This window comes from Phascolarctos cinereus, unplaced genomic scaffold (genome assembly GCF_003287225.1).
Source record: "Phascolarctos cinereus isolate Bilbo 61053 unplaced genomic scaffold, phaCin_HiC Scaffold_8;HRSCAF=390, whole genome shotgun sequence".
Lineage (NCBI taxonomy): Eukaryota > Metazoa > Chordata > Mammalia > Diprotodontia > Phascolarctidae > Phascolarctos > Phascolarctos cinereus.
Genome location: NW_027556291.1, coordinates 58,325,011 through 58,338,725, shown reverse-complemented (window position 1 = coordinate 58,338,725; position 13,715 = coordinate 58,325,011). Strand labels below are relative to the sequence as shown.

At 37.7% G+C, this 13,715-nt stretch overlaps 1 pseudogene across 4 annotated transcripts in view; it reads right to left on the bottom strand.

Annotated features, from left to right (window-relative positions):
* Positions 1 to 7,486: 7,486 nt before the first annotated feature.
* The window catches only part of LOC110202156 (E3 ubiquitin-protein ligase DTX3L pseudogene), a 31,034-nt pseudogene continuing 24,805 nt past the window's right edge, over positions 7,487 to 13,715 (bottom strand). For all 4 annotated transcript variants that reach the window (XR_013483562.1, XR_013483563.1, XR_013483564.1 and 1 more), the window contains one exon: positions 7,487 to 11,845. The product of XR_013483562.1 is annotated as an E3 ubiquitin-protein ligase DTX3L pseudogene, transcript variant X1 (transcript). The remainder of the gene's footprint in view (positions 11,846 to 13,715) is intronic.

The following is a 13,715-nucleotide window of genomic DNA, read 5'->3' as shown; positions in this document are numbered from 1 at the left end:
AAAATTTCTCCCCACATCAAGAGTCAATCAAAACTGAAGATACTAATACTAATAAGATGCTAAAATACTAATGAATGTTGAATTTTCATGCTTTAGGTGTACCTCCTTTTTAGATTTCATTTTTCAGTTTGTTCTCTGCTTTTTTTTTTACCACATGCCATCATTTAAATTTCTGACATGCTAACTTGTCATATGTATGATTAAAATAAAATTGCAATAAAAAAAAGTTATTGTGGGAATAGACAGTACCGGAGTCTGTCTTCAGAGGAGGATACTGAAGCAAAAAAGGCTTCTCATCCCCTAAAGAGAAACGTCAAATGGTCACCTGCCCAAAAAGAATTCATAGAAAAACTTTAAAAAAAACTTTAAAAATCAAACTAGAAAAACAACAATCCAAGAAAAACAACCAATTAGAAAAGGAGACCCAGAATCTTAAGGAAGAAAATGACTCTTTGAAAATTAGAATTGGGCAAGGGGAAGCCAGTGAAGACCAGGAAATAAATAAAACAAAATAAAAAGAATGAAAAAAAAATAGAAGAGAACATGAAGCATCTCATAGGGAAAACGACTTATCTGGAGAACAGATCAAGAAGAGAAAACATAAGAATAAACTGGACTACCTGAAAGCTATGATCAAAAAAAAGAATCTTGATACAATAATACAGGAAATAATTAGAGAAAATTGTCCTGAAGCATTAGTGCAAGAGGGGAAAGTAGAAATAGAAAAAAAATCTACCAATCACCAACTGAAAGAGATCCTATGAGGAAAACCTATAAGAATATTGTAGTCAAATTCTGAAAGCTGCTGCTCGAAGATAAAATATTATGAGCAACAAAAAAAAAAAAATTTAAATATGGTGGTATGACAGTTAGAATCACACAAGACCTAGCAGCAACAACACTAAAAGACTGCAGGTCTTGGAACACTATATATAGAAGAGCAGAAGATCTGGGGTTGTGACCAAAAATGTCAGACCCAGCAAAACTAAGCATAACCTTGAATGAAAAAAAAAGGGATATTCAATGAATTGCCAGACTTTCAGGATTTTGTTTAAAAAAAACCCCCTTAACTTGATAGAAGATTTGACATATCAGATGCAAAAGAAATGTAAGGTACATGTCAAAGACTAATTACAAAGGACTCAATAAAGACCGACTTTTTATATGAGGAAATGTAAAACATATGTCTAAGATTGTTATTAGTAATTGGGTAGTTCAAAAGAAATATTGGGTTAGATCTGAGTATGATATGATTCTAAAAAGTAAAACCATTTAGGAAAAGGTAAAAAGTGCAATTATCTTATACAAATGATATGCAAGAGGAAGAAATGACACAGAAAAATTAAATAGGAGAGGAGGGCTGGTAGTTCTGGAACCCCACCCTCATCTGGAATGGGTTAAAAAGGGAGCAATACACACACACACACACACACACACACACACACACACATATGTCTTCTACATTCAGAAAGAAATAAAAGGCTAAAGGGATTGGAAGGGGGAGAGGATAAGAGAGGGATCTCTAGGGGGGAGAGTCAGGGAATAGGATGAGGAGGGTATAGAAGGGTGTTTAGATTAATGGGAATGGGAAGATAAGGGAGGAATCCTTGGAGGGGTATAGGTTAAGTAATAGGAGGGCAAGGAAGCAGGTAGAAATAAAGTATAGGAGGCAGGAGGGATAGGAAATAAGAGATACACACAAACATAAAATAAAGATCAGGAGTAGAATTTGTTAGGGAAAAAAGCAGGGGTAGTAATCATGATCTCAAAGTTAAAGCTAAAATAGATTTAATTAGAAGAGAAAAATAAGGAAACTACACTATATGTCTGCCATATTAACCAATATTGTTTAAGACTATTTAAAATAACTGGACTGTATAAGGTTGGAATCCTGCTGTGTTGTAGGAAATGATGAGTTGGTGGACTGTTAAATGATGAACAGGATGCTTTCAGAAAGACCTGTGAAGGCTTATACGAACTGATGCAAAGTGAACATCGTACACAGTTACAGCAATATTGTAACAGTGATCAACTGTGAAAGATTTAGCTACTCTAATCAATACAATTATCTACAACAATTTCAAAAGATTTATGATGAAAATTCTATCCACATTGAGAGAGAAAATTGATAAACTCTGAGAGCAGATAGAAATATTTTTTCATTTTCTTTTTCTTTTCTTTTGTTTCTTTCTTTTTCTTTCTTCCTTTCTTGCAACATGCCTCATGTGGAAATCTACTTTGCATCACTTCATATGTATAAATGGTATTATACTGCTTGCCTGAGGAAAAGAATTTGGAACTAAGAGTAAAAAAAAAAATCAATATTAAAAATCAATTAAAATTTTTTACTCCTAGGCACCCTAATTTGGTTATGTTGTTATCTTTTATACCTAAGTCATGTACCCATTTGGAGTTTATCATGGGATTTCGCGTGAGGCATTGGTCTAAACATAATTTCTGACAGACTAGTGTCCAGTTTTTTCAAATACTGAGTCCTTTTCCCCAGTAACTAAGAACTTTAAGTTTATCAATCACTTTCCTACTGTGATTGCTTTCTGCTGTACATCATCAATCTGATCTGTTTCACTGATCAACCTCTCCATTACTTAACCAGTAACAAGTCATTTTAATGATTACTACTTTGTAATATAGTACTAATAGCCCCCTTCTTTTCCATACTATTTTCATTATTAGCTATGAAATTTTTGACCATTTATTCCTTCACATGAAATTGGTCATTATTTTTCTTACTCTAAACAATATATTATTTGTACTTTGCTTGGTATAGTACTAAATAAGGAAATTAATTTAGGTAGTAGTGCTTTTTTATTTTGTTGGATCATCCTACCCACTGGCAATTAATGTTTCTCTCATTATTCAAAACTCTTTATTTCTACAAAGAAGGTTTTATACTTGTATTCATAGAGTTCCAGGGTGCATCTTGGAAGCTACATTCCCAAATATTTTGGAGTTTGTTCCATGAAGTTTGGATTCAGTCAAAGAGCCACACTTGAGGACCTGAAGGGCCACATGTCGCCTCGAGGCCTCAGGCTGCCAACCCCTTAGTCTCAGGTGAATTTATTTTATATCTCACAACTCTGCTAAATTTGTTAATTATTTCAATTAATTTTTGTTTGACTCTTTAGAGTTTTCTAAATAAATCATCATATCATCTACAGAAAGTGATCCTTTTCCTTCCTCTTTTCCTATGCTTATCCTCTTTGGTTTTCTTCTCTTATTGCAACAGCTAATTTTTCTAGAATTGTTAAATAAGAATGAAGATAATGGGCATCCTTAGTTTATATATATATATATATATATATATATATATATATATATATATATATATATATGTATATATTTTTGTAAAGGTCTCTAATATTTCTCTACTACGTGTAATTTTTACTCTTAGACTTTGATATTGTTGACTATATGAAAGAAAGTTCAGTTGATTACTATGCCTTCTAGAATAATAAAAATGAATGTTGAAGTTTGTTGAAAGTTTTTTTTTGTCATCAGTTGACAGTCATATGGCTTTAATGATTTATATGATTAACATGATTTATCATACTCATAGTCTTCTTGATATTGAACTAACCCTACAGACTCAGCTCACTCCCCTTCCATCTTCAGTCAGATTGGTACATGGCTCACAATTATTCTTTCCTCTGCAACTCCTCCCCTCATACTAAAAGATTTCAAAACACATACTGACTCTCCCTTTATCACCATAACTACTCAGTTCCTCAACCTACTAACTTTCCACTCTACCACACCTCAGATACAAACAAACATGGTCATGCCCTTGATCTTGCCATCTGTCACAAATGTACCACTTCCAAGTCTAACAACTTCAAAATCCCCTCATTCAACCATAGCCTTTTGGCTTTTCACTGCTCCCTCTGCCTTTGCTTATAGAATTCTACTCTTTGTCCACACTATTACTTCCAATCCTTTGACTCCTCATTTCTCTTCTGGACCACCACCCCTTAACTAGCCACTATTTTCCCTGCCCCCCATCTTGACCATTTGTTGAACCAGTTAAACTCTATACTGTCTTCCACTCTTGAATCCCTAGACCTCTTATATTGCTTATATTATATTGCTTACCTACCCAAGTATCAGCCTTGGAATACTCACACAAAGGATTGGCTTACCTCCTCCATATGTGCTACTGAATGAAGGTGGAAAAAAAATCATGCATCAGTTCTGACTCAGTCATGAAATTACACAAACTCAACTGGGCCTTCTCTGCTGCTAGGCAATCATATCATGGCTCCTATCAACTCACTATCCCACCCTCCATGGCAGGTCTTCCCAGTCTTTTCAGCTTTCCTCAAAACTCTCATGGCACCTCCTTCCACAACCTCTCAGCCAAAATTCCTCTTCCTCATCTGTGATCACTCAGATTCCTTCTGCCACTATCTCCTCCTTCATTCTTCTCACAGGATTAGGTGGCTTTACTCCTTAGCAAAGTTAACTACCTGCCCCTTTACTTGTTCTAGAAAAGCCATTCCATCCCAGGTTCTCCAACAGACTCCCCTGTCATTGCTACTCTATCACTTATTTGCAATCTTTCCCTGTTTACTGCCTACAAGTAGGTCCAGGTCTCCCCCATCCTCAAAAAACTCTCACTTGACCTTTTCATTTCCACTAACTATTGTCTATATCTCTTCTGGGTTTTATAGCTAAACTCTTTAAAAAAGCTCTCTATAAGTGCCTCTGCTTTCTCTCTTCTTAATCCCTTATGTTCTGGCTTCCAAATTTATCATTCCATTGAAACTGCTCTTTCCAAAGTTACTATGATCTCTTAATTGCAAAATTCAATGTGCTTTTTTTCAATTCTTATTCTCCTTCACTTCTCTGCAGCCTTTGACACTGGTGATCTCCCTCTCCTTCTTGACACTCCCTTCTCCTTAGATTTCTCAGACCATTCTCTTCTGATTCCCTTCCTACCTATCTGACCACCCCTTTTTAGTATCCTTTCCTGGATCCTCCAGATCACAACCTCTAATCATAGGGGTCCCTCAGGGTTCTATCCTGGACCCTCTCCTCTTCCTCCTCTACACTATGATCTCATCAGATCCCATGGATTTAATTACCATCGTTATGCTTTTGATTCTAAAACCTACCTTTCCTGCCTGAAACTCTGCTGACCTCCAGTCTTGCATCTCCAAGTGCCTTTAAGCCATCTTAAATCAGATGTTTTGTAGATATCTTAAATTTAATATGTCCAGAACAGAACTCATTATCCTTCTTTTTAAGCCCCCCCCCTTCTACTTTCCTTATTGTAGTAGGAAGAAATATGATCCTCCTGGTACTTCAGGCTCCCAACCTGGGAGACCTCTTCAACCCCTCACTATCTCTCACCCCATATCCAATCTGTTGCCAAGGCCTGTCAACTTCACCTCTGTAATATCTCTTTAATATGCCCCCTTCTCTTCTTTGACACTGCCACCATTCAGGTGCAGGTCCTCATCAACCCCCAACTCCCCATCATGCCTGGACTACTGCAGTAGAATGCTGGTGGGCCCACTATTTCCCCACTCCAATCCGTCCTCCATTTGTCCACTGAAGTGCTTTTTCAAAAGAGTAGGCCCTATCATGTCACTCCCTGAGTCCCAACTCCCCCAGTAACTCCCTATAACCTCCAGGAGCAAATACAAAATGCACTGTTTGGCATTGAAAACCCTTCATTTCATAGCCACCTTCTACCTTTCCAGACCTCTTACACCTTACTCTCCACCAAGTACTATTTGGTCCCGGGTCACTGGACTCCTAAATTATCCACAAGTAGAACAAGCTATCTGTCACCATTTTCTCAGGCTGCCCCTCATGCCAGGATTTCCTCAACTCCACTGGCTGACTTACCTGACTTCCTTTTGGTCTCAACTAAAATCTCATATTTTACAGGAATATTTTCCCAGTCCCTCTTAATTCTAGTTCTTTCAATCTTAATTATTTACTATTTCTTCTGTATATAGTTTGTTTATATTCATTTTGCATGTTGTTTCCCCATTATATTGCAATCTCCTTGAGGGCAAAGATTGTTTTTTGCCTTTTATTGTATCCCCAATGCTTAGTTCACAGTAAGTGCATAATGTTTATTGACTGATAACAGATTGTCTATATGTATTTACTCTGGATTATACTATTATCCTCTTCTCAAACATTTATTTTTGTTCAAGAATGGTCTCTACATAAGTGCATTCCATCCTGAAAATTTGGCTGACTGGGCAGGATTCTCAGGAACTGAAGGAGTGGTGAGTGAACTCTACCCAATGTCTTGGAGAGTAAAGAGATGTGAAGAAATTGGAAACTAGGTACTGTAAATTATAAATTTTATGGCACATGCTCTGAAAATATTCTATCTGGATCTTCACTGGCTGAAAAGTTAGAGAAATTCTGAAAGCTCAATATGTTGCTGGCATGTCTATCCAAGAGGTTAATACCTTTCTGTCATGAGTGGAATATTTCTATGAAAAGTAAGATTTGTAGTGGCTATAAGATTCATTTGTAATAGGTAAGTTGCATACTCAGTGGGACTTTGAGAAACATTGTATCCAAAGCAAAGGGATTACTGATATCTTTGAAGTGGGTATTATGCCTCCAACAAACTTAAAAATTATTTCAATGGTCAGAAAGAAGAAAACATTGAACTGGAAAAAAGGTAAAATAGTTAAAAGCTCTCTTACTCTTTCCAAACCCTCTATTCAAATAGGACCTATAATTGAAAATCATGCTTTTTTGCTATTATTTAATTTGCTGGTTAGTCTGTTGGGAAGAGACTATCTGTGTAAATTATGGTATATAACCTGTTTATTTTTTGGAACTCCAGTGTTTTTGGAACTCCAGTAGGAAAAGGCTGAGTTAGGTACTATGTGGCTTCAGGTTCAGGAAGAGGACGAACGAAAGTGGCAGTTTCACCTCAGGCTAAAAAACCAATCCTTAATGAAGGAAATTTAGTCTGTATTGTGGGTCTGGTCTAGGAATGATTCTAGCTTGATAAAAGGAATAGAACTCACTATAATCAGTTATGCCAAGGATAAGCCATAGCTATGCATTAATCAATTCTAAAGTTCAAATTGATGGAATACAGTCAATAACTGAATATTTAGAGAAATGAGAACTTACCAAAAAATAGGCAGTACCCATATAGTACTTAATTTTACTGTTATGAAGAAAAATCAGATAAAGTTAAATTGTGTTTTGGCTTTATCCAAATTAAGCATTCCTGTGATTTGTCTGCTATCTTTTCTAGACATTTGCAGGAAATTAAAGGTGTTTATTCCACCGAATGGGTGCACCTTAATTCATTATGCCTTCCCAGCCTCCAGCCTGTGCTTGGGTCCCCAGTGATTTTGGCTCTTGCATCCTCCACATGTGAGACTCAAGCATCCTCCTGGCTCACATGAAGGAATTGCTGATTTGTACCTCATAAAAAGGTAAGAGTACAGATGAATGTACACACTAAATCATCAACATCTCTCAGTTTGCAATGATTTTAATGGAATTACAAACAGAAAGGAAAACAAGGAACTGAACAAATCACTTGTGAAAATAGATCAGAAATACATCTGGCATCTTCTAAATGGATCTGCAGAAGAATATACATATTTTCACAGTAGCACATGGAACTTTTACAAAAATTGACCACATTAATTTAGGGCACAGAGATATTACAAACAAATATTAAAAACACATAGTTAATAATTTCCTTACAGACCATAACCTTTTATTTTCTGATCATGACATAGCTTTGAATTTATTAGATACTTCTGTCACAGCCATTAAATGTCTCCCATAATATAAACATAGAGCCAGAGTCAGATGATTTCATTATTTAGAAAACCAAGTAGATATCATTAGAGCTACAATATATAATCTTTTGCACTAGGGCAATAGAGTGTGACATCATCAATAAGCTCTTCATAACTGGGAAAGAAACCTCTCTGTATCACAGGTTCTCTTTCATTCTCCAAGCAATGCTACACAATCCAGTATATAAGCTCCTAATGAATATTTCTCCTTAGTTTCTGTAGGAAATACAAAACAATGGACTCATTCAGAGATGAATGGGCATTTTATCTGTTGCCCTACAAGTACACTTTTGAGGGATCACCTAGAACAATGGCAAATTGAGCAGACAATTTTGTGGAGGTTGAGTTATAAAATATTTGGATATGAATGTGGTCTCACTAAAACTAGACAGAGCAATTACCACAAGTTACACTCCAAAAGGTGAGCTAAGAGGGCAGAGAACCAGGGCAATACACAAGCTAATGCCAGTAGCCTACTAATCTGGAAACTCTCAACAAGTACTTATTAAGTGCCTACTATATTCTAGGCACTGTGCTAGGTGCTGGGGATAAAAAAAAAAAGCAAAAGACAGTCTCTGCCCTCAAGTAACTCATAGTCTAATGGGGAAGACAATATGCAACAGCTATGTACAATCAAACTACATACAAGATAAATTGGAGATAATCCACAGAGGAAAAGCACTAGTAATAAGGGGGTTTGGGAAAGACTTCATATAGAAGGTGGGATTTTAGGGACAACTTGAAAGAAGTCAGGGAAGCTGGTTGCTGGAAATGTGGAAGAAAAGAATTCCAAGTATGGTGGATATCCAATGAAAATGCAAATCTGGAGAGATGGTGTTTCTTGTGCAAGGAACGCCAAGGAGATCAGCATCACTGAATCATAGAGTACATCTTGGGGGAATAAAGGGATGGGTAAGGTTATGAAGGGCTTTCAATGTCAAACAGAGGATTTTTTATTTGTTCCTGAAAGTGATCAGAAGTCACTGGACTTGATTGAAGACAGAAATATCTTTCCCCACTCAATTTATATTAAATTTGCCAGAGCCCCAAGGATGGATTGTTTCTTTCTGAAATGAAGGATTCATGTAAGTATTTGGAGACTATAATTTTCTTCAAGATGTCTTTCAATTTTTTTTAATGTTCCTGGCTACCATTCCAGTTAGAAGGGAGCAAGCTCTGATCAGTTCTGAGGCCACCAACAGCTTACGACAAATAATGTGAATGGACCCGAGGGTTGGTCATCATCTTGTGAAAGTGGTACAATGGAAAATTTATAACTCCAGCATCCCTGGTGACAGCAAACTGGAGACAGGCAGGAAAGCACTGAGAGATACACTTTGGGTTCTCACTGGAGTGACTTTTATATTCCTACAAGGCTCTCAGTTTGTCTAGTGAAAAGTAAAAACAAAAAACAAAAAAAAAGCTCCAAGAAATTAGACAAGTTAGCACAACAGCTCATCCCACTCACTCCTAAGCAAACTAATTTCTTCTCAAATTCTTTTATTTTTTCTCTAAATGGTGCCTACACACACATATATTTTATGATTCCTTTGATTCCTTTCCACAGCTACAGCTTTTGTAAGCCAAGCTCTGGAGACATCCTTGACATCAGCACTCTTACTCAATTCCTTTAGCCTTCAGTTCCTGCTTGACTCGTTGCAGGTAGCTGGGATCAGGGTAACCAAAGTTTTCTGGCCCACCAAATTGGAGAGTTTTGTGGTGAATATCATTCCAAGTGATCACATCCTTGGCTCCTGATGTCTGAGACTGTCCTACTGTGAAAATCAGCCTTTGGTCAAAAGCTCTTCTGAGGAGATGCAAAACCTGTCGTCCTTCTTCATTATTTGGCAAGTATGCCACCCGTCTTGTTCCTTCATAGCGTTTTCCTGGGTTGGGATGCTCTTCTGTCTGTACGCCTCCCCGCATGTCATAATGAATCACAATAGTGCCATAGGAATTATAACCTGGAAGTGAAGAAGCTCTGTAAGAGGTTGTCATTGTTCCATCTGGCTGATTCCCTTTCACGATGCCATAGGAAGTCTGGCATACAGGGCACACTGGCTTATGTTTCATGGCCTCTCTGATACAAGGGCCACAGAACTCATGCTTGCACTTTGGGAGGACTTCTTTCTGGCGAATGATTTCCATACAGATGACACACTCCTCTTCCTCCTCTTCCTCCTCTTCCTCCTCTTCCTCCTCTTCTTCTTCTTCCTCCTCTTCTTCCTCTTCCTCCTCCTCCTCTTTTCCTAAGTCCCACCAGCTAGGCGATCCCTTGAAGGGAGGTAAATCCATGTTGAAATCAACACCATTTCTGTCCAAGGAGGATCTGGGGTCTCTATTCCAATTCCCTCCAAAAGAGAGAGGTGGCCCTTGCCTCTGCTGAGCAAGACCTTCAATACCAAAATATCTCTTAACAAATTCCATTGCTTCTGCAAGGTCCTTGGCCAAACCAGTCAATGTCAGTTCTTGTTCATTCCACTCCAAGTTTACACAGGGGTGCTTTCCTTCAAAATCTTCAAAGAATGTCTTTTCAGGCCAACATTTTCTCTCTTCATCTAATGGTTTCAGGATAACGACTTCTTTGACAATTTGAGGTAAGAGCATCTGAAAGGCATAAATTAAATCTTCATAAGCATGTTCAGAGAGGTCTAAGTCTACGTTTTTTGGTTTAAACACAATGAGGGTTTTCTGAGTTTGGGGATTGTTCACCAATTCTGCTGCTGTGTTATATGTTTTCTCTATTTCTGTGATGTCTTGGTGCAGGAAGCGCAAGTAAGTGGTGTCAATCTCAAATCCATTCTTTATCATGTTTTGGGAAACCATAATTTTCACAGGTTCTTCACGGGAGAAGTTTGTTTCAATGAAATGTTTAGCTTCTGAAATATCCTTTGTGTTTCCCCAGAGGATTAAGACTTTTCCTTCAGCTTTAATATGGAGGTTTTGAAACATGTCAGTCAGTGTTTTTTGTACTTCAAGAGCCAGCTTATTATCTGTGAAATGAACATCCTGACGAGTTACATTCTGCATTTCCCTCTGAAATGCTCTGACAAAAGCTTTTTGAGCTGCTTTCTTGTCATCTGAATTACTTGTCTCGAAGTCTAAACACACATTGCCCGTAGGATATGCCAAAGTACTTTGGATACGTACTTGATGCTCACTTTCTATTCTGTCCAGAGTTTCAGCAAAGAAATATTTGAAATATTCATACAAATATGAAGGAACCGAGATAAGGTCTGACTCTTCTTCTGTCATGTTTTTGGGGTCTGAGTGAAGAACAGGAATGTCATAGTCACTTGGCATAATTTGCTCTACTTCTCTTGCTGAGGCTGAGTGGGACAAATCCTCTTTACGGTCATTTCCCAGCACGGTGTCTCTTAAGAATTGATGAGCTTTTTCAACATCTTCGTAGTCACCAATCACTCTCTCAGGTCCATCATAGCCTCCATCTATTATGAGATTTGGGCAGAGGTTAATAATTTTCTCCCTTTGTTCTTCAGAAAGATTGAAGTTCAGCTGGGCCCGAACGTGCAGAAATATCTTTTCAATGAAGGAATTAGAGGAGCTAGCAGCACCTCCTTCATCTGTGTGATTCTCATCTGGAGATTCCCTTGGGAGTGACTGAGTCTCAGAGGAAAGCTGGCTTATCTCCAAAGTGTTGTTCTCATCTGGGTCTTCACTTGCTTCTACAAAGACATTTACATATGCTGTATCGCTGACTGCCACAGAATGATCTCTCTTTGCTATCACACCTTCCTTGGCTTGTCTTTTATAAAACTCTAACCAGAAAGTGCCTTCATGGGGACCGGCTTTGACCTTGCACTTTCCTCCCCCGGACTTCCATGGGTTCTGGAAATACTTATGCAGCTTCCTCTCCATTCTTGGGCAATTCTCAGACACCCGGACAAGGACCCGGTACAGCGGGCTGTAGGAAAGGCTGCTAGTGGCCATCAGGGTAGAGTAGGGACTTGTGAGTTGAAGATTCGGGACTACAATGTTTATTCACTGTTCTCTGGAGGGAGAAACTGGGGAGCAGAGAGGGGAGACAAAAGGGTGCTGTCAGCTCACTACCCTCACCTCTCTGTCCAGACCATAACTTAAAAAAAAAATAGTAATTGGTTCAGACAACAGAAACATAACACAGAACCAAATGGCAACTTAGCAATGAAATCCTAAATAATGACAAATTCAAAGAATAAATTTTTAAAAATACAAGTAATTATTTTAAAGAATGATGATGATGATGATAAAACAATATATAACAATTTCTAGGATGTAGATGAAGCAGTCCTAGAGACAAAAAAAATCCTCATAAACATACTTTAAGAACATAGAAAGAAGAGGAATAATGAACTGACCATTCATTGAAAAAAATTAGAAAGCCAACAAATAAACATTCTTAAAATAAGCACAAAGATATTAAAAATAGAGGAGAAATAGATAAATAGAAGACAAAAATACTCCAAAAGAAATTATATCTGAAACTATAGGCAGTTCTTTGAAAAGACTAATGAAACTGATAAACATTTAGATAATCTGATTAGAAAGAAGAGGAGAGAAAATCAAATCAATAAAATAGCAAATGAGGAAAGTAAAATATCAATAGAACCAGAAGAAAAAAAATAATCCACATATTATGCACAATGTTAACCAAAAACAACATCACAAGTCTATGAGACATGTGTTGCAACTGGTTTTATTACAAGAGGAAGGCACATGCAAGTGGGAACTCCCTATGCCAAGGAGCCCAGAAGTGCAGGGAAAGTCTTGTTATTTAAGTTATAGGGAAAAGAGGAAGTCATAAAGGCAGGGAAAAAGGACTAATCTCCTCCCAAAGGGGAGAAGAAATCATGAATAAGTAAAATAACAAAAGCAGCATTTTTCTTTTCTTTTTGAGAACTGCTAGACCATGAAGATATAATAATCTACTTATTCGCCAGCATCCCAGCTACAGAAATATTTTCTCAGTCTGGTGCAGACTGACTGGTGCCTGTCTTGACTTCCAAGGACATACAAGGAGTCTAGCTTGGGGTGTAAACAACAATTCATGTCATCTCAGTGGGGCTTCATCTTTGACACTTTGTGTATGCCCCTGGCTTGTTCCAGGTCCAGTGTTTCTGGAGAACATGGCAACTCAATGTGGAAAATATGGCAACTCAAAAAGACAAGTTTAGGGGACCCCTTAACATTCTTCCCCACCCATTGGTCACAGACAACCCCTAAGTATGTTGATGACCACAGAGTGCACACTTGTGAAACATTTCCATCGATGCTCCCTGGGAAGGGTCTCAGAAGGCAAGAGAAAGAAACACTTCACAAGGATAAAGGTCAACAGATAGAAAGCTCACAAGAGATCTTGAGCATTTTACATCTCAAGTCTAATTCAGGATAGTTCTAGTTACAAAGTGAGATTAGAATCAGAACCATAAACAAAGAACATAGTAAGAATGCTCAAAATCAGGGATTAATCTCAAGGGGGAAAAATCAAACAACCTCAAGAAAACCAAGAGAACTTACTATACGGATACAGAAAATAAAAGCCAAAGGGGTGCAATAATCGACATCAATATTAACAAACATTAAGTATCCCTGCAATAACCCTTCCCAATATCCATCCAATCAACACATTCCATCTTGGATCTCAGACATTAATGCAGTCATCCTGTCCTTGGCACATCTTTTCTTGGAGCAATCTGGAAAATATCATGTCCTCAGGGGCACCACTTCAGTGGGCTTCCTTTCTGGTTCCCAGCTACTTGTAAAGACTCCTTAGAGATTTATGCTAAAATCTTCCACAAAATAGATCTCAATGCAAGATTTCTATACTAGTCACAAAATTTACTTCTCTAACAACTACTACATGTGGTAGAAATCAACTGGACCCTCATGGTTGTG